The sequence below is a fragment of the Camponotus floridanus genome, unplaced genomic scaffold, assembly GCF_003227725.1.
Source record: "Camponotus floridanus strain SB8 unplaced genomic scaffold, Cflo_v7.5 scaffold91, whole genome shotgun sequence".
In the NCBI taxonomy this organism is placed as follows: Eukaryota; Metazoa; Arthropoda; class Insecta; order Hymenoptera; family Formicidae; genus Camponotus; species Camponotus floridanus.
Genome location: NW_020229862.1, coordinates 590,341 through 609,712, shown reverse-complemented (window position 1 = coordinate 609,712; position 19,372 = coordinate 590,341). Strand labels below are relative to the sequence as shown.

General features: G+C 38.1%; 1 protein-coding gene across 13 annotated transcripts in view; it reads right to left on the bottom strand.

The window, feature by feature from the left end:
• LOC105257066 (bromodomain adjacent to zinc finger domain protein 2B) overlaps positions 1-19,372 on the bottom strand; it is a 155,154-nt gene that overhangs the window by 84,958 nt on the left and 50,824 nt on the right. For all 13 annotated transcript variants that reach the window (XM_011267416.2, XM_025414919.1, XM_025414920.1 and 10 more), the window contains exon 2: positions 14,759-14,847. The gene's annotated coding sequence lies outside the window, so the exon portion shown is untranslated. The remainder of the gene's footprint in view (positions 1-14,758; positions 14,848-19,372) is intronic.

Here is a 19,372-nt window from a genome sequence, read left to right as displayed (position 1 = left end):
CGCATCCGATACACCGGTGCGTGCATCGCGAACGTCATCGCGAAATAATTGCGCACCCCCTCGTGCCGCGCGTTAAAATCATCGCCGAATGTAAGCGCAAAATTCAAACTAGACATGTATGTATGACAAACGCGGAGTATAACTCTTCTAGAACGTGTCCCGGCATTTTTTACGACCATGCATATATTTCGCGTCTGTATTTTACATACAGAACATGAAAATTCTATCGAAAAACATCCTTTATATTCCAAGTGCTAGTTTGAGCGAGTTTTGACGTGGCTTTCTACGATTTTACGTCCTGCGAGAGTGTTTCTCTCGATACGCTATGAAGTCGATAGAAATTTATTGATGCGTAACGTACACGCGGTGTGTGTACGTATTACGTAACTTGACATGTATACAGTGCCTATCAAAAGTTCCGGGACGGCCGAATATATCGTTTAAAGAAAACGCATAGTTGTTTTTAAGAAAAAAATATGTAATTTGCAATTAACGATTACATATTTTTTTTTTAAAAACAACTATGCGTTTTCTTGACACCAATTGATTCCTCTCATCATTTTGTACATAAAAGCATCAAGATGAGGTAATCGAAAAATGAATATTTTATGGTTTATGTAAAATTAAGAAATAATTTCAAGCCTCATCAAACCCCCTTCGAACCCATACAACTTTTGTCTGAAACATTTCTTTCTAAAGTGCATAGTTTATGAAATATTCGACCGTCCCGGGATTTTTGATAGACACTGTATATTATCGATAAATTTATAGAGAGAATGTCTCTTCAAAATTCTCTGTCTTTTTAATTATCCGAAATAAATAATCGAGAATTGGCAGATTAACAATTACATAATGATACAATTGATATTTGCGCTGAGAAAAACGCGATTTCATATATACCATAAAATTTACATTTTGGAACATTTTGTACGTAATTACAACGGCTGCACATTTTCGAACGGGTGTGCAATACTCGAACGAAGTAAACAGATGGGAGGTCAGCGATGAATTATGAAAATGATTAGTTATGCTCGTCACAGATGCTACCCGTTGCTAGATAAAGAATGGTCCGGCTTGCCTCCGCTTGCAAACGAGTTTTCCACAGAACACTGTTCGATTTCCACGTAATCGTTATGATCAATACTGAATCATCGAGATTTTTCGCATATATTACTCGGATAAATAGCAAAAAGCGCGTTACGCGATGTAGAATATTACTCGTTCCTCTGAGGCGATGTTTTCTCGAAATTTGAATTTAAACGAGAAGCTCTCTCGTGATATAAGTGTAATCGTTGAACGAAATTATCGCAAATAATTATTCCAAAATGTGACAAAATTGTGACACTTGAAATCATTCGAGCGAATCTTTAAATTCTAAAACAAGATAAATAAATAAAATCTAGATTAATTTTCTAGTTATATGTTAATATATGTAATAAAGATTTTTTTTACTATTTTACTTTACCATTTTTTTTTCATTTCCTATTTATATCCAAACTCACACAAATAGAATAAAAAGTTCAACTTTGAAATTCCCTCTCGAAACAAATAAATTGCGAGGATAAATTCGAAAGGAAGTGGCTTTATAAATTAATCTGGTGTGAAATTTACACAGAGTATTACTCTTGTATCTGTCATTCGAATACCTATCTGCGATTTTTTAATATCCCGAATAAGGACGCGGAATTAACGAGATTAAGTGCAATGCGCACTCGCTGCAAAAGAGGGGAATCAACGTATACATTACATCGCGGCACGGAAACCGACATAGGTATCACCACGTGGCTTACGAACTCGGCATACGGTTGGACCGACTTTCCCGGTGCGTCGTGCGTATGTGTGTGTGTGCATATATCCATGAGCGAGTGTCGGATGTATGCGTGCGTGTACGGTAATGCAAAACGCTAAACTTACTCGCAATGCGTTCTCTCAGAGAATTATCTCGGTTTATCTCTCGCAAGTGCGCTATAATAGGTTCTATCACAGACTTTTATCGCACCTCGCTTGATCGATTCTCGAATAAGATTGATTTGCCAAGAGTTATCGATTCACATATTTTCAATAGCTTTATGATGAGATGAAATCGTGGCATTACCTCTTTTTCCTACGTGTTGAATGTCATTTCATAACGGTATTAGATTCAAATACGTATGCAATACATATATATATATATATATATATATATATATATATGGAGATTGTCGTTTCAAACTACAAATAATTTTAATTGCACCTCGTATTAGACAGAATTAACAATGAGTGACATTTGGCGAGATTGTCATTATAGCACGGATTATTTTTAACTCATATCATTTCAATTTGCACGCTATTGTTCTCGGTATAAATATTACTTAATCTGATATGCATAGTGCGATCAAAATATGCACTGTTCTCTAGATATGGAAATTTTCATCGATAAATCTAGATGAATTTAATTGGAAGACCGCGAAATTACATTATTTTATCGACATAAATTTTCATTGACGTTTTATGTAACGAAAAGTTCCGAAGGAAAAGGCGGATGTTCATCCGTAATGTGCCATAGACCAACGAGACAGTGTCGTTGATGTCGTACGGTAAAGAAAAGTCGTTGTGACTAGCATGCAATGTGAGCAGCGTTTTCAAGTTTCGATGCGATTACGAAGCTTATGTTCGGTTCAGCTCGCTTCTAAACTACCTCTCAGTTAATCAGACCGACTTCTCTGCCATTTCCGGATTGTCTACTATTCTTTTATATATTTTCTTTTATGTCGTAGCCGTTTAAAATTGAGCATTTTGAAATCCTTATTGAATTTTTAAGGCAAAGAGAATTTGTACACAAACATGACATTGATGGGGAAACTAGTACTTTACGTACAAGAAGGATACAAGAATAAATCTGTCATCAATATGTCATCAAAATACAGATATCATATTTTTTAAAGAAACTAAAATTAACAAGTATGTAATAATTTAGTGAAACAAGTTGAAAAGTAACGTTACATTTTGCTTCTCTTTTATTCTTGCGTTTCGTTGTATTTTAATTCTTATCATTTCACAAGCTAAAAAATGCCACAAGGGAGCGCACGAAGGTCGAAAATTCACTGTTGCAACGCAGTGCAACGAATGACAATTACATCCGACTGTCGCGAGTGCATCGTTCGCTAAGCAGCTGCTCTCTTCGGAGGGGGAATTGTAACGCGAGGAGACACGGAGCGATCCGGGACAAACGGCGGCAGATGTAAACGAGAGGAGCTTTTACCTTTAATGGATTCGCCCAAGGGCCAACAGGGATCTTCGGGGTTGAAAATATTCACGGTGAGGTAACGAAGTTTCGTAACGAGCGGCAACCCGTACGTAGTTCGTGTGCGAGCGGGTTACTTTTCCTCTGCATCCCAATTTAAATTTCAATTGCAGGCGCGATCGGACTAAAATTAAATGCCGCTTTGCTGGAACAATCTGCCGGAATTTTCGCAAATTTTGCGGCCGATTTCGCTAAAAATGTTGCCGTTTTATCCATCCGAATCGTGTATACCTATGTATCGAGAAAGAATTATAATCGAGAAGATAAATGAATAAAGTTGACATTAAAAGAGAATAAGATATTTCTTTTAGAAACGTAATTTTTTTTTATTTATTAAATATTAAATAAAATGTGTTGATGAATTTTTCTTAAAATAAATTAGACAGATAATTGAAGTTTATTTTTACTCTGTTTATTTCCTACATTTACCTCTGATATTATTAAACTTTTTCAAAACTTACTTCCTTTACATTCTACAAGTTAATCTTTCGAGAACTTATGAGAGAAAGTTTGCTTAATCTAAAAGATTGAATAAATCTTGAGATCATAATTATAATTATCGTTATCGTTTGGGGGTAAAACGCGATTGTAAAATAAAGTAACTTTTATTTTTTCACAAATCACTTCCAAGTGAAAAATTCTTTATTCACTCACTCAAGATAAAATGCAATTAGGACGAGCGTTAAATCTCTTTGAGGGAATATCGTTTCAATCGCAACATATAGAAGCACTATTTCGACTTTCAACGACCCACTTTGTGGAATACCGATATTAATATTCAACGTTTCGTTATATGAACGATCGACTTCCAATTCCCTACACATATGTGAGCTTAATTTAGAGCACTCGCAAAGATATTATTTCTGTTTTTAATAATAATATATTTAAACTAGAGTGATGTAAGGATTTTAATAGAAAAGAAAGAAGAAAAACTTTTTTATATAGATTGTAAAAAAATAGAAAAAGTTAATTGAAACTGACACTGTGTATCCTGTATTGTTGTCTATAATATTTGCGCTATTTGATGCTTGCAGCGTGTTTGCATTCGCTTTTGCGAATATTCGAATCACCCAAAGCGTCAAATATTTTCGACCGGATTACACAGAATATCGTATCAAAAGTATTTTAATGACAGATTCTTTGATGTATTTCAAGTGAATTCTTCGTTGAGAATTCAACGCAACTTTGTCATTTTCAACATTAAATATTCCGACATTCAAGTGTTAAATTGCATTTTATTTAAATTTACTTTTAAAATTAATTGCAAAATAAAATTTTAATTATTTACTTAATTAACTCGGCTAAAAAACTTTATTTTTAATTGCTAACTGTAAATATTTGTTGTACTAATTCATTTTCTCTTTCTCTCATTCTTGATATTTGTTTCTTGCGTTCCTTATAAACGTATTGATTTAATTTTTTTTCTCTTTGACAATTAAGATTTTTATTCCGATAATTAATTTCAAATTCGTCAGTTTGTTATTAAAGTGTTTTCCATCATCCTATACACTATATACGATGCATGCGATGCGTTGTCCACTGCAGCAGTCAATATGTCGGAAAACGCAAACGCAACATTGCAAGAATTACATATAACATATCTATATCTTTTTCCACGTTGGTTTGCAGTGCGTCACTCTATGTGTGCTCTCCAATTTAAAATAACGAAGGAATTCTACACTGCATTCGCCGCATTCCAGTTATACGCTCACAGCTGAAAACGCATGCTGCGCGTAACACGTAACAATCTTTGTGTTTGTATGCACTAAAAATGTTGATTGTAGTTAAACTAATTCCTTGTTTGTTTCTAGATAGGATGGTATAGTCTATATACCGGCTAACATGAAATGATAAACTATTCGTTAAATTAATCGAATCACTTCTTTCGTCTAAATTAATCATTACTTCTTTTAACAAGGTCTCTCGCGTCATGAAAATGTTAATAATTTTCGAAAATGCAACGTGTACAAATATATTCGTGATTTTTGCAAAACGATTTTTATTCGAGTTTATTACCCAATAAAGTTATATCAAAGTATTTTTCAATAATTTATATCCCGGAATTAACACACACACACACACAGAGGAAAAATAAATAAAATTTTATTTCGGTAGAATAGTTAAACCAACACGTGAGACTCGATGTCCTGCGCAATGCGGCATGTCTCACCTGCATCTCGACCAATGTAAAGCGTAATGGAATGTTTTCGCGCTAAACGGAACAGGGACAAACGCGTAATAAGAGTACACGGATATTTTCTCAGTCCTTGCTTCTTCCCTCTCTCTCTCTCTCTGCCTACGCTTCTATCTGTGCTCGTGACACACGCATGTTCACTATGACGCACCGTGTGTGTTAAAAGACGTAGAGACGAGGAATCGTCTGCAACTGGATTCCGAATCGGTCGGCTGGCAGGTCACAAAACTTGGCCGAGGTTCAAAAGAATCGCGTTCTCCCTCTCGCTCTTTCTCTTTCTCGTGTATGTGTGTTTCTTCTCCTTTTCTCCTTCTCCTCCCTTACTCCTTCCTTCCTTCCTTGTCTCGTAACTCCCTACTGCAGCACCATCGCGTGGCTTTGCATTCTATGCTCACCGAATTATGGTTATGGAAACTACTTTTGTGATGAACGGACAAAGAGTGAGAAAGAAAAAAGGAAAAAAATTTATATATACTCATAGACATACTCTGATATCTTAGCTAGAAATTATGTAATATTGATTGAAATCAAGATTTCCAAATATTTTAGAAGCTCACTAACATATTTATACCTCTAAATTTCGATATAATTTTGAGATTAAATATGATTACTTTCTATTAAATATTTTATGCTTTAAATGCTCATAATGGAATCTAACGATTGCAGATCAAATTCATCACGGAACGTTAAGTATAACTCATATTTGATGCGAGATCTTGCGCGAAAGTCGCCGCAACGTCACGGACGTATTTAATTCCTAGGAGTGCGCGTACTCGACACGTAACGTGCCGGAACTGTCGCCAGGTACACGTCAACGTCGTTGGAATATTATAAAGCCCACGTATTCGAGACTCGCGGATCTAGGATTTCTTTGCTTTGCCCTAGGCTGCTAATATGGAGAGGTAATTCTTTCATAATGTATATATTCACACGATATACGTATACGTATGCATAGCACATCACTCTCTCTCTTTTTCTAAATACTTTCTAAATTATAATAGCAGTGTTTAATTTACCTTGATTCTAAACGAAATATTCGTGAGAGATTCAATGCAAAAAAAAGTTAATAAAAAATAATCAAATAATGATTTAATTTTTAAGAATGATTAAGAGAAAAAAAGAACATAATAAATGATTACGAAATAAATAGCATTTTACAAAATAAAGCAAAAACTCCCGAGAAAACAAACTTCTTATTTAAAAATTATTATTGAGTTTTGTTTCTTTATGTAGAGAAAACTATATTTTCTACAGAGAAGAAAAACTAAATTAAAAGAATAAAAAGAACAATAAAAATAACGAGAGAAAGTGGAGGAAGAGACAACGTGATAAAATATGTATATAAATTTTTGTACATTAACACGAGTAACGAACTCATGCGCGTAATTCAATTATTCATGATTTGCAAAAATGCGTGAAATTTCTTTCCTTCTTTCTTATAAAAAAGTGGGTACAATCAAACATCCACACATCAAACATTCACGTGACTAACGTGTCTTATTTTGATAAACTTGGCATATATTACATTAAGATATATATATATATATATATATATATATATATATATATATATATATAAAATACATTCAATTACAATTAAGAATAATTGCACGTGTCCACTATCAGCAAGCAACAAATGAAATGTCGTAAATGAATGTGTTTACCAATCGCTGTATTTATCGTAACGTATAATCTTTAATTAAGTGCCAATTAAGAAGAAACGATGGAAATTCATTCGGCGCTCGCTATTCAAGATTAAAGGTTAACATCTCCGCGCGTGCAGCGGAAAAATGTGTCGTCGCGAGGCTAAATACGGGCGTCGTGTCGTTTCCAGGTCGTTTAAAGCCTACATAAAACGCGCTCCATTCCGCTTTACTCGAATCCAGAATTCGTCTACTACGCGCGCAACCAGCCACACGGACCGGGAAGGCAGAAAATTATCCCTCGAAACCCCTCTCGATCGTTCTTTCCCCTTACCTCGCTTCCTCTACCCCTTTCCCTTTACTCTCCTCGCACCGGTATCCTCCCTCCTCCTCCCCTTTCGTCTCTAACCGTCTCGAGCTCCTCTCTCTCTCTCGCTCGCTCGCTCGCTCTTTTTGCCTCCTCCTCCTCCTCCTCCCCCTCGTCCCTCTCACCGCACACTCGTGCTCTTTCTCGACCGTCGTCCGGGTACCATCGTTTTCGCGTGTGTACGTGGGCAAGGCGCTCGATATTTCAGGCCGTCGCCCACGAGAAACGCAGTTCCTGGGGGCGTGTTCCACACTGCCATGGACGGCGGCGGTAACGACGAACCAAGCCCAGCGTTACCTCGACGTTCGTTTACACCAAGAAACGTCGCGGGAGAAGAAAACCGAGAGCTCTGGCATAATTTCCGCCGGAGACGCCGGCGAGCGCGCCTCTTGCTCCTGCTCGCTTCGTTCGACCGAGTCGGCGAGAATCGTGCGCGGATAATCATCACCGCTCGTCGATTGGGGTTGAAAGACCGATATGTATATTTCGATTACGAGTGCTTCCCGCGGATTCGAAAGACATGGATTCTCTCAGGCCAGTCGAATTTGTTATCCCGATATCGTCGAAATCTCTTTTGTGTAAGCTAATCGGAATTATATTGATTTTCCGATCTCCGCTTTTGGATTTTCGCGCGAAGAAATCTGTGTATTTTTAAGCGATCGTCGAAAATGGAATTAACGTTGCGTGACACTTCGACGGAAATGGTGTCTAAAAAAAGAACTTTAAACGGCACAATGTACGGTGAATTTAAAAAGAGAATGGACTTATCTGTTTCATGACTGCGGAATCTCGTGGCTTACTTTAAGTCTCATAAAAAATAAATCAATAAAAGTAAAATTACACGTGGCATTTGAAAAACGTGACAATTGGATTATTTCATATTTAAAAAAAATCTAAAGCTAGAATTATTATTTGCGCGCACAAGTCTTTGTGTCATTTTCAGTAACATCGTACTTTAATCTAATCATAATCAAACTTTAATTTCCCCGAATAAAGACAGAAAAATGTTTCATAAAAATATCTTATCAAAAATGCGGGAGAACGACTTCGGTTTAATCGACGAGATAAAATTTATTATACGCGCGAATGCGATCGATATTCAAATAAAATCGAGTTATTGATGTCATAATAGATAAATGACATTAATGCTGGATGCAGCCAAGGTTTGCGGTTGAGCCGAGTACTCGGGTGCTTCGAGTAAATCGACGAAGTACTCGAACGAGATTAAGCGATTCAATACTATCCAACGTTCAATCGGGCGGAACTAACCATTCTGTTATACGCATTTTAACAAGACATTGTTAATGCGGTATCATTTATCATTTCATTTATCATTTGCACAGATTCGAGAAGGCTATCGTCTTCAATGAGTTAAAAGCAAATACAAGAGAAAAAAATACAAGTAATTAATATAAATTAAAATTCTCTCTTCGATTTTACATAATCTTTTTCATCAAATTTTTGCAAAAATCAAATATATTTAGTTTTATTTAGGTGCGTATTGTTTGTACGTATGTATGTATGTATGTGTGTGTTACAATAAAAAAATAATGAATACTAAAATTTAAAACGATGAGAAGCACTCTTTGTTTTTTCAAAAACCGTAAAAAATGTAGAACGTGTGAAATTAAAAATAAAAATAATAAGCGCTCTCTCTCTCTCTCTCTCTCTCTCTCTCTCTCTTATATTACAATTAGTCACAAAGATTTAAAAATGTTGATAAACGTTTATATCTCATAAACGTTTATTAACAATTGACAATAAAGATTTAAATAAAAGATTTTAGAGAAATCTTCAACAACATTTCATTTCAAAACATGAAAAGTAGAGTACTTGAAAAATTGATAATTTTTTATACATGTGTAGAATTCCTCTGTATAAAATTATCGATTATACAAGTAAAATTCCAAACTTCAAATCAATCAAAATCAAATAATTCTCTTTTTTTCTGGCAACACATGTTTATCTCTATATTAAATATAACTAGACTTTAAAAAAATACATACTACAATTTACTGAGATAAAAGCAACTTTTCTTCATAAAAGAAAGATTAATATCATTAATTCAAATTAACATTATTAGATTAATATTATTCGTTTATAAATAATACTGCTTCAATTTGTTACATTCTTTCTGGTTATCAAATATCCAATTTTATCGTTTCGAAAGAAAAGAACGTAACTATCCGAGTCGATGCGCGAGAATTACTCCCGATTGAGAAACTTCAAACTCAATTCGCCCCGTCATTATGGAGTACTTGTCCACCTTCGATGCGAAGGGAATTAACGTTGGATGTTGCGGAGAATACATCGCCACGCGGTGGCACGTGGTAAATGCACTATGCGCGCGGCGCGTGTCACCAATTAACCCTTTATGGCCCAAATTTCTGTACACACTATCTCGCTATAGCCGGGCACAAATATAATCTCGTTCTACCAACCTGTGCTGTACAATTTTCTTTACATTCGTGTTACATACGTGAAACGCTGCGCTTTTACATGACGTTACGAAACATTTATCCAGTGTCTCTCTCTGTCTCTCTTTCTCTCGCGACACGTAAAATAATCATCGCGATATAAATTATAGATCTATAATTAGTTCATAAAGTTGGAGCCGACGTCGAGAAAAGCGCGCGAATGTTTTATGATGTGAGATGTGTAATGCATTATAGAATATTGTCATAATCAACGACATAAATTATCCGTTTATGGACTTTTCGCGCAATAAAAACAAAATTTTGATTAATATCAAGTGGCGCGAAAGCGAACTTTATTCGTTTCATTATAAACGTATATAACGAAAGTTTATTATTTCTCTACTATATACATTTCGATAACCGGTACGTGCCTCGACCGGATTTCGCGATCGCAGTTGAAAGTTAATATTATTCCGCGCATAACAGATGTAGAAGAATATCCATTTTAATCAGTTCAACTTACTACTACATTTTTCTCAATTAAAGAAAGTGAATAGAACGGGACAATTAACTAGAGAAAAACACGTATTTCATTCTCCTAGTGCGCGCAAATTGTTTCGAGTTAACTTTTTCGAATCTTATTATGGGAAAAGTATCAGAGAAGGAACGCGCGATCAGTTTAATCCGTTTGCAAGATCCAAACTTGCCTCTTGTAATAATAATTAATTTTACACATTCAACATGTAAAATGTGTAAAATGTCATGTTACTATATTTCTTGCGATACTACTTGCACTGAGAAAAATCATTTGACTGTATCAACAAAACGTATCTGATGGAAGGCATTTTGATTAAACCAAGCAGAATTTTTAATTATCGCAATAAGACTCGATTTTTTATAACTAGAACGTTTAATTGATTTTACTACTAGTATTTGGTTGGTATTTTCTAGTTGGATCTATAAAACTTCTTGTTACATTAACTAAGTAAATTTAATATTATTTACAAGAAAATTTGATAAATTTGACAGGAAGCAATTAATCATACTCATCTGGTATTTCCTAAAAGAATTCCGATTCGTCCATTTTCCAACAAACATACCGATTGAATCTAATTAATGCAACCAGATTTTTTTCTCAGTGTGCGTCTCGCAACTCACACCAGGTCGGTATAGCGCAAACTTTCTTCTGGATATTCCGAAAAACAAATCCGAATCGATGATGCATTCCATTCGCATCGAATCGATGAGGATATAGTGATACGTATGAGATGCGAATTTTAAAAACCATTCACCGATGCGAGAATCAGAGAGAAAGAGAGGGAGGAGGGGGGGGCGGAGAAAGAGAGAGAGATTTGGAACGAGTGTGCTGACCGAACAAAGAGCAAGAACAATAAAATTTGCATAGATGCCGAATAAATAACGCGACGCAGAACGCGAGTTGTAAATCAAACGTGTCCAGGGGCAGCGAGACCCGCGTGTGCTGTATCGTTCTATTATCGGGATATATCTATCCTCGCCCGCGCTGTGTGACACGATATCCTTCGAACGGCAAGAATTTCATCGTTCTCTTAAATTAATGGCGTGTCACGCCATTGTTATGCGATATCGTCTCCAATGATTGCCGGAAGAACAAAGCTATCGATCCTAAAGTAATCCTAAAGAATAAAGATAAGCGAAGGCGTTAAATATATCGGCACATTATCTCTCGACTCGATATTTACATTAATGCGTGGCAATATCGATGTACAAGGTATGGCAAAAAATTAAGAAACATAATTTATCTCTCTTGTTTTCATCGCTAACGATCCTCGACAAATTTACATTAATATTTACAAAAAGATTGAACGTACACATTTGCTGAAGTTTAAATAAGGGGAAATGCAAGAGGATTAAGCGAATCCGGTAAACGAGAGAGAGAAGAAGGGGGAGGAAAAGATAAAGAATTAAAGATAAAAAAAGTTATACCAGAGACAAATAGATGTAAATCTAAACTTTTTGATAAAAGAGTGAAATTTACATTTGTTTTTCTCTTCCCACACGAAAACTACTCCTGTAAAACTGACCTTTACAGCATTGCAAATTTCTTTCGCACACAAGCTTCTCGACACGAGGTGAGAAAATGGCTTATGCGCTATTCTTCAACGGTTCGAACGGATCTCCATATCCCAACACTCGAGAGATATTCTTAGAACGCGTCGAGATTGAACAACGAAAATGTGCGAGATCATCACGTCCACGTGAGAAAATATCCGCGCCTCTATTCACATCTAGGAGTGACGTTCGCACGTAGAGCTCGCATATACCGCAACGCGATGCAACGCAGCGCGACGTAATGGCGCGGCCTACATATCGCTCGTTTTGTAACGTGCGATTTGACGCGCCGCGGCAAGAAAACTGACGGACGCGAGCAGAAAGCGTGGGTGGCTTCGATCATCGTCGAGGAAACGTGCCGGCGTTGACTCATTCCGGCGACGAGTTCTCGTGGCCACCGCCGCGCAAGGTGCCGTGCATGCGCGCGCTGCAATCAGCAGCCACGTATCTATGCGTGTATACAGTAAGAGACGGAATTGTCCGTTGACGTCATCGTGTCGACGATTTATTCGATCCGCGCCCCAAGTTCAATTCCGCGTGCTTATGTGCTAAAGTGTCTCCTTCGACGAGCGTTCATTTTATTATCGAGGTGTGTTAATCTAAGGTGCCGCGGGAGAGTCGATAAGATAATTAAAATAATTTTTTAGAAATTTCTTAGATCGCCCACGTCATCTAACGAATATGTCGGACGCGATAAAAATTATGAGTTGCTCGAGTCCGAACAATGTTCCAAGTTCTCGATGAGTTTTTATTACCAGAAGGTAATTAAAACTCGAACCTTTCCGCGTGTTGTTTTATTTTAGGGCATACCGATGCTATTTACGGCGAGAAACGAGCAAAAAATTCAAAGTTTTAATACTACATGCTTCACGTCAGTATTTTTGAAGCGGTCAAATTGTATTCCGCATGCATTGATGCACATAACCGAGATATAGAAATACGCGAAAGCGGTCTGGAGATGTTTGCGAAACATGTTCTATCAGCCGCATAGTTTTTAGAAATAGCTTTTTCGTCGAAAATTTTACCGTACATTTCAGGTACATTCCAGCCATCATACGTCAAATGTAAAACTTTGTCCACCTCGCGAGAAAATTTTAATTTCTGCAAATCGATATAAGCACAATTACACTTTGCGGATTATACAATATTGCGTTTGCCGCCAAAAATAAATTACTGCTATATTTCTTCGGAATATATATATTTCTAATTACAAAATAATTATATACAAGAGTTATTTCCGATTTAACACATAATTATATATAAAATCAATTTAACGATAAAATATTTCTTGTTATGTATTTTATCTCTTAAAAATCTTGTAAACTGAATCGTGCAATATTTTGTCATTTTTTTATTTTAAAATAAAATAATGATTATATCGAAAATCGGAAAAGGAAGGAGAAAATATGAACAATTTAGTTGAAAATTTGCATCACATTAGATATATAAAGCATTAAATTATTTCAACGAAGCTAAATGATCTCCATCCTTTTCACAGTGGACAATAACATTTAATTTGTTTAATAATGTTTGCAAATGTTTGTCACACGAATCGAACGAATCACATCTCGCGCGTCAGATGAAATTTGCCTACATCCACCGTTTGTGATGTGAATTTTACGTCACGCCAAATACCACTTGTTTCATAGAAAAAACACTACAACGATACTCCAATATATCCATGGTATCGTCCGAAAACCCGTTGTATCGATAACACAAGCGAATTTTACCGGATATTGCTTGATTGTAAATCCAAAAGATTCGACATTTTCGCAACGCGATTGAGACAAACTTAATTTCGTTTAGACAAATAATCGATAGCATATCGCAAATATTAATGATTTCCATTAACTGGAATAATCATGATAAAAATTCGTCGCGATAAATTTCCGTTCGTGAAAATTAATTAAATGTAATAAACGATAAGGCAACAATTATCACTGAATTATTCAATTTGAAGTTTCGCCGCGTGCAAACGAAAATATTTTCCTCGATTTATGCCATTTGAGACATTTCAGAAATTTAATATAAAGTCGTATCGTATCATGCGTGTATGTGTGCGCGCGAATATTAAACATGTTAAAGACGCTATCAATTTTCATTACTTTCAAATCTCCCTCGTCATGCAGATCGTTGTCGAATAAAACAGCGCTATGGAAATACACAGTTCCGATTCGATTGAATACACCGTCGGCTCGAAAGCCACTGCCGATAACGTGTCCGCCGCGTATATAACTCCCCCCTCCTCCCGAAATCTACCAAATTCCGGAATCCAGTCTGCCACGTGCAGGATAAAACGCAGAGAAGAACAAGGATAATAAAAAAAGCCCGCGCGAAAAAAAATTGTTACCAAGATTTTATAACGATCAAACTCTATTCTTGCACGCAAATGTATTATATTTTATAATATAATCTAACAATGCGGATATGCGCGATGATAATTTCGTTTTATTTATCATTCGCGTTTATTGAAAAACTTGCGTTATTTAAACAGTTTCATGTTTCCGTATTTGTTTCGGTATTATTGCGGCATTACGATATTCCACACGGTAATAATCGCATTTTACGTCTCATTTTAATTATCCGTTGAAGGAATCGCACGTTTCATTTTCATCCTTCTCTTTTTTATCGGAAAATAGAGAGCAATCGCGTGATGCAGCGCTTAATTATCTCGCATTCTAGTCTGAAAGCTCATGCTTTGATAAACCTTTTATGTAAATAATTCAAATATATGAAACGAAATATGTAATTGCTTTCACATACCTAATTTCTATCTCGAATTCCATCGTGGCATATCCGAATAATGCAGCAAGTCGATGATATAGCGTCCTTCAATCGTCGCTCGACTTCACCTGAAAAAAGAGAGAACCAAAGTGAGAAGGGGCAGATATACCGCATAATTGTTATAGTTATTGCAATGAGACGGTACATATCGTACCGGATGCGGGTTGTTACGTCAACGAAATATGCGTCATACTATCGATAAGATTTCCTCAAGAATCGAAAAAATAAATGATGACGATGCGTACACGTAATTAAAATTAATTAATTAATTTAAATATAGACCTTTATTTTATATAATTTATAGTTTGAGTCCACTCATTTAATAGTTGAATGAATTTGAAAATTTCGCGCTGTTTTGTACATGAAATATACTGAAATCTCAAAATTAAATTGGTATACAAAAGTTTAAAAATTTGAATATGTTCAATCTCAGAAAGCAATATATATATCTCGAATATTTAATCTTGTTTATCTTTGTTCTTGCTTTGTTCTTGCTTTTGTTAATAATATAGAAACATTCAACACGCGTGTGTATCCTGTTTTCTGAAATGTAAATTATATATATACAATTATTTGTTAAAATTGAGATGTAATTGCTTATGTATTTCGCAAACATTTCACGTACTTATGTCGGTTTATTTTGAGCCGGTAAAGTTAAGAGAATACAATTATTTTGTAACCCATACACGCGACCGTGTAAATAATGCTCGGCATTATCTGCGTATTATGCAAATTATCAAGTAAATATTTAAAAAGCCAGAGTTGAAATTTTGCCAAAAAAAGAAAACGCTTTTTATTTTGTGATTTTATTACATAAAGTAACTACGTGAATTTAAAAAAAAAAAAAAAAAAAAAAACTCTGGAGTTATAAATGGAGTTTATGCGCTCATTGTGCGACTCGCGCTCGCACATACGTAACAAAATTAAAATGTTTCATCGAAATATTGATAACAGAATTTACGTAACGCAACAAACCGAGCCACGTGTGCCAATAAAAATTATTCAACGAATCCGAGCGACGATTTCACGTTCAAGCTGTAATTTTCGTATCTCGTTCGCGATCTCTCGCAATCCATTTCCCATCGCCGTTTCGGAAAAAATTTCCTACGAAATATAAGGAGCGGAGCGATCGATTCGAAATCACCGGCGTTACAAAGCGGGAACCTCGCCCTAGCCGAAGGGCGTTCTCGGGAACACGGCACAGACGGACGCGGCACACAAAGCGACCGAAACGCGCACGCACACACAGTCCTCCCTTTCGCCCTGTGAATATCGGCGAGATCTACGCGTGCTTTCCTCTGTGGAAACCACCGCTCTCGATATCGCATCTCGCCCTCGCCTACCACCCCCCCCCCTCCCCGCGGAAGCGCGTAAAATTCCAGTCCGCCGTTCGACGTACGCATCGCGCACAAAGTATCGCTCTGTATCGTCGAGATCAAGGGACTCGACTCGCAATCGTCGAGAAGGGTATAGAAAATGTATCACCGACGATTATCTATCATAATTATCACTAATCGTCGGGTTCTCCGAGCAGTCTATTAATAAACCTCGAAAAAATCCCACTTCCTTGGCTCGCTAGATTCGAAGAAAAACTGTGAAATTTATTTGGATTTTTCAAGTCATTATCGCGCTACTCATCTTCTCCCTTTTTTTAGCGAATTAGCGTCGTACGTTAGAACGAGATAAAGTTAAATGATGACGGATATATGCTTGTGTCGGAGAGAGCCGCGTGTTTGATTATTATTTTTCTCTTGTGAAACACTTTCGAGGGAACAATTTCTATTCCATTTTGTTCTATTATATTGCTTCTAAATTGCTGTCCTCTCTCACACGTCCTTTCTCCGTCTCCCTCATCCCCTCGCACGCATACACGCGCGACATACGATCGGACAAAAGATAATCGCGGAGCTGCCTGTCGTGTTCCACGGCTTTCGGGTGTGCTGGTTGCCCGAAGGGGGTGACGCCGGGCGTCGCGAGGCAGCGGCAGGACGAGGGGAGGAGAGACGGGAGCGAGGGCCGCAATGGGGACGGCAGTCGGAAGAGAGAAGAAGAGACCGAGAGCGGAGTCGCGCAAAGCGAAGAGGAGTCGGCCGGCAGGCAGGCAGGCAGGCAGAGGGATGGCAGGCGAAGGGAGAGAGGATCGGAGACGGCCGGGTAATAGGGGAGTCGGTACGTGGGGTGGCTCGGTGGTACGGCAACGAGCGGTTTCGCGGGCCTGTGGGTGGACAGGCGGGGGGGCAGGAGGGGGATTGCGCGGCGCTAGAGGCAGCATCGAGGGCGAACGGCGAGAGGGGCGAGTGGGGAGGGGGTTAGGCGGACACCACAGAGGGCGACGTGGCGAAGGGCGGATGGGTGGCGGTTGGGGCACAGGAGACGAAGCAAGGGGATGAAGGAATGGTATAGAGAGAAAGATAGATAGATAGATAGATAGATAGAGAGAGAGAGAGAGAGAGAGAGAGAGAGAGAGAGAGAGAGAGAGAGAGAGAGAGAGAGAGAGAGAGAGAGAGAGTAGCGAGGAGGAGGCAGCAATGACGACGAGGCGCTGGTTTGAGTTTGTGAGCACGCGCTACCACTCTTCGGGTTCTATCTCTACCCACGTCCCTCGGTTCTGCGTATCGCCGTCTCCCTCTCTCCCTCCCTTCCTCGCTCTCTCCGTTGCACTCGTTATCTCGATTCGCCCGCTTCTTTCTCCGTCGCTCTATACCGCAGCCGGCTTCTTCCTCCTCCCTCGTTTCGTTCCTGACACTCGGAGAGCGGGTCCTCTCCGCTCTCTTCCTCTCCCTTCCCCTCCCCTCCCTACCCTTTCCTTCCTCGCAACGCCTCGTCCTCTCGCGACAGCCGCATCGGTTCACGTTCTACGTCCCTCCGGCTGTTTCCCTCGCTCTCGCTCTCTCTCTCTCTTTCCATCTTTCTCTATCCGCACCGCGTATCAATCCATCTCCGTCCCGCGCTCCGTATCTGCTTTCTCGCACCGGTTCTCCCGTTCTCTCCCTCTCGCTCTTTCTTCCGCCATGGCACCGCTAGCCGGTCCTCTCTCCGTTGAATCGCTATGCGCGAGACAGGCCGGGCACGGGGGGGAGGGGGAGGGGGGAGCGCAGGGAGGCAAGGCGGGAGGAGAAAGAGGAGAAGGCGAGTTCACGTTCCATCGCGAAGCACCGAGCGGAATTGGTATATCGGAGGATAGAGGGTGAGCGAAGGCGATAGGCGAGGGGGTGGAGGGGAAGGGGAGGGGGAACGCGCGGGGGGACGTGGCGCTCTCGTAACGTAGCGACGCGCCCGAGACGCGGACGTCGTTTGAAGACGAGTTCTGCTGCGCTGGAAGGCATTCCGGGTTGTTGCACCGGAAGGACAGGCGGTGGCCTGGCAGTCCCCTCCCCCCCTCCCCTCTCTTCTCCACGATGCGTCGCCGAAGTAAGTTCTGCCGGAGCTTTAATGGAGGACCTGGATAATTAGCGCGAGTGCAGATCCCATTGCTCCGGGAACTCGACGAAGCGACGAAGAATGCAAAGAACTTGGCTCGTAATGCGACGACCGACGTGCACAGCTCGACGAGAGCTTTATTACACGGGAAAAACGGCGCGTTTTCGATTTTCGAATGTAACACTCGTTTAATTCAGAGAGGGGACTCGCGGGATCTACGTCATTATTTCAAGTTTCTGTGTTTTTTTTTCTGTTTTCCTTAAAATTCTCATACATTCATACGGTAATTACGTTATAAACAGTACACGTATATATGAACTTTTGAATGTAAATATATATATCTCTTTTAAAACGGTAGAAAAAGATCGTACGCAACAAATTGTAATTATGCATTTTATAAACAATACCGAGATTTTCATGCGTGTTTGGTGCGTTATCGGCGCACATATCGCTTATATGAATGTCGATTATTATTATTTATGCGGAAAAGCGCGTGCGTTAAGCGACATAAATTGTTGCGAAAATATGAAAACTGGACAATAATAAATAATGCTTGGAATTCGTATTACCCACGAGACATTTCGTTTCTGCCGCTGCTATAGCATACTTTATGAATGAATATGGGTATACGATTGATATATACATATATAGAGATGGATAGATACATAGAGAAAGAGAGAGAAAACAGTTGCATATCGCTCGTACATGTTTTACATGTGTATTCAGATCGTATTTACTCAATAATCGCTTTTATATGTATTATATAATATAATATTACATCAATTTTATTATACATATGTATGTGTATATATATATATATATATATATATATATATATATACTATCGGTTCTAAATCATCAAGATAACGTATTGATACGCGATAATATTTATGATAAAGAAATATTATACATCTAATATAGAAACACATGTGAAAATCAGATAAAAATATATGTGTATTTTGTTAGACTGACCTATCAACATGTGCTTCATAACGTAATGATAATTTATTTATAAGCAAAGTTAGCAACTTTTCATTCATTCATTTATATGTCATTAAGATTCATTAAGATTATTAAATCAGAATTTTTTTATTCGATTGTATACATTGAATTGTTCATGTGAATTAGAAACTCTTCCTTAATTTGTGCACAATTGATCTACGTATTTTATGA